Source organism: Triticum aestivum, chromosome 2A (genome assembly GCF_018294505.1).
Source record: "Triticum aestivum cultivar Chinese Spring chromosome 2A, IWGSC CS RefSeq v2.1, whole genome shotgun sequence".
In the NCBI taxonomy this organism is placed as follows: Eukaryota; Viridiplantae; Streptophyta; class Magnoliopsida; order Poales; family Poaceae; genus Triticum; species Triticum aestivum.
In genome coordinates, this window is record NC_057797.1 from 112,412,927 (window position 1) to 112,416,164 (window position 3,238).

A 3,238-nucleotide genomic window follows, 5' to 3' on the forward strand; every position below is an offset into this window, starting at 1 on the left:
CCCTCAACTAGGTTTGTCGTCAATACTCTAAAACCAACTAGGGGTGGCACTAGATGCACTTACAATCTCCCCCTTTTCGGTGATTGATGACAAACTAGTTGAAGTTTTCAACGGGGAATATAATCTGTGAAATTGTAAAGGATAAGGAATTGTCTTCATAAGTTGCAAGGGATCCCCTTGAAGATGTGCATATAAGTAATTTGCTTTTGGAATGCAAATGCACATGGCAGGTTGTACTTGTGGAGATCCACTTCAACTTATGATGACAATCCATTATGCATGTGAAAGTATATGAAGATAATGACAATGCATAATGGAAAATGGACGTCTGCAGAATGATCTAAGTGCGGAATTTATCGTCGCACATGCGGAATTTATCATCGCAAAACAAAGTGGCAGATAAGTAGCAGACGACCATCGAGTTTAAGTGTTACAACTCAAAGAACCAAATGTAGCAAAACGAGAGTTGTAAGCACGAAGCAAAATATAAAGCACCCGCCCATATGGACCCGCTTGAAGACTATCAACCTCATATGCTTCTCCCCCTTTTGTCAGTAAGGACCAAAAAGGTTTGAAGACATAGAGCATCTACTCGTTCCCATGCGGAGTAGGTGAAGTAGCAGGGTCGTTGGTGGTGTTTGGCGGTGCTGAAGAGCTTGGAGCAGACTTGACACGTGCTGAAGGAGGTGGCGGTGAAGTAGCATCGTCTTCATCCTCGATAACTCTGGCAGTCACTGTTGCAGCAGAGGAAGAGAACTCAGAGTCTTCAAGGGATGGAGTTCCTAGCAGCACAGCTCTTCGAGGAGGTGTGGAGTCAAACTTGAATCGCTCAGTGAAGCCATCCTATTGAAGATCATCTTCAGAGCACATCATCATTAGACCTTTCCATGTGCGGTGACAGGTTTCATGGGCAACGAAAGCATTCTTGGTGGCAAGATTGCGAATGCGATTAACATCCACCAAGAGGCTTTTCATCTGACGCTTTAGCCAGCCATGATGCCTATCCTGTTTCTGATGAAGAGCCACAAGAAGCTCTCGGTCATTGAGAACACGAGTGCGCTTCTTGGGTCTTGGAGCAGTTGTACTATCAGTGGCTTCAGTAGACGCAGGGTGTGGTGCACATGTAGCGCCAGCCAAAGGATACACCCGAGTGACTGCTTCAACTCCTTCAATGTTCTATGAGAAACTCTGATGCTCTGCATTCTGAAGACTTAGAGGTTCCTTTGCAGGCTCAGGATAGATGGCTTCAGTAGAGATATCCACATCAGGCTGAAAAATCCTATGATTGCGAGCAGATGGCTGATATGAGATATCAGAGTGAAGTTTAATTAGCCGCATTACCCATGGGGCATAGAACTTCAAGCCAAACAGATCAGAGCCTGATGCAGCAAGTTGGCGGATGAATAAGTCCTGTGCTTTGAAGCATTTTCCATGAAGAATATTGAAGACCAAAGTCTTCATTGCACCCTCAAGCTTGGCATTTGGAGAGTGCCCTTTGATGGGCCAGAGAGTTCGCCTGATGATGTGATAGATGGTTCTTGGCAGATACTCAAGGTCTTCAATGAAGAACTCTGTTGGATAAGAAGCATCTTGGGGCAATGGCTTCATCATGCTGAGCATCTGACTCATATCAGGTTCCGCCTCTTAAAGATGCTCTCAATAGCTTCACTATGCAGCTGATAGCCATGATCGTAAAGATCGCCAGGAGTGGGCAAACCAGTGAGCTCAATGATGTCAAATGCATTGGCTTCGTGATGAACGTTTCCGGTCATCTACTCCAGGACCCAAGTCTTCGGATCTCTGCTATACCCGCGGATGTGAAGTGTGGCATAGAATTGGAGCAGCAGCTCTTCATTCCAATGCTCTTGGTCAGTAACGAACGGCAGCAGTCCAACTTCCTTGAAGCAATCCAAAGCTTCTTCCAGACAGGGCAGACCAACTATGGCTTCAATGTCAAGGCACTTGTGTGGGAAGATGTGACCTTGGTTGTAAAGAATGCATGAGTAATAGCTTTGCTGAGGATAGCTCCAGAACCGATCAGATGATATCCTTTCCCTTGAGTAGGGGTTCCTGGAGCTATCGAAGAATGTGTTGTCTACCCTGAAGCCATTGATATTGAAGGAGCCAGGTGCTGATGCAGGACCTGGGAACCTTGGCAATCTTGGGATTGGCTTCTGTACCTGAGGCCTGTGCTCAACATGATAGTCGAACTTGGGACCGACAGCAGACTCAGGAACAGAAGTGACGGGATCAGTGGCTTCGCTGTCTTCTTCTTCCGTTGGGGAGGGCTCCACATTAGCTTCATTGGTGGTTGTGGCAGCCTCAAGATGTTCATCCTCCACTTGACGAGCTGGAGGGTCGGCCACAAGCACTTTCTCCTTGAGAACTGCTTCTTGGTGGGACAGGGGGACTTGTGGGACTTCTTCTTCCGCGGCTGATGCAGCCAGACTATCTTCAACAGAGATTTGAGGCCTTGGACCTTTGCAAAGCCTGTGCAACGCGGGCGACTCCTATGGAGTTGGAGTGGGCTGGGCCTCATAGTCTTCTTCCTCTTGTGGGCGATCTGCCCATGAAGCATCCTGTGCAATTGGCGTCAGTGGACGACCAATGCTGATGAGTTCGCTGTTTTCAAGCTGAGGAAGGACTGCACCATCTTCTACATTGTCATGTTGACCAATGTCTTCAGCAGCAATGGGATCAGCTGCTGGATAGTCTTCAGCTTCATGAGCCTCTATGGAAGCAGGCTCATGGATAGTCAGTTGGCGTTTAGCTTCAGGATAGACCATAGAAATGGGTTCAACTATCAAGGGCTCTGTGGGAGCAGCCCGATCTTTCTTGGTCTTCCTCTTCTTCTTGGAGGGGGCAGCTGGAGAGGCTTCAGAATGTTTCCTCTTCCTGGCTTCAGCCTCAGCAGTCCTTGTCTTCTTGAGCTCTAAAGCGGTTGACCGGCTTTTTGGCTTCGAGCCAGTCAGTCTAGTTGGGAAGACAACCGGAACTGCTTCCTACCTTGGTGCATCAGGTTCAGCCATAGCAGGCTTCTTCTTCTTCTTTGCGGCCATCCTGGGGTCGATGCCAGGACGCCCAAGGGCCTTGCGCTTCTCAGCCTCATTGTAGGCTTGCACACATCTGTCAGCCAGAGTCTTCATGCGCTCACGCGAACCCTGAGCTTCTGCACGTTTCTTTACAAAGGCTTCCTTGAGCTCGTGCATCATACTCTTGAAGTTCTTCACTTCCTGCA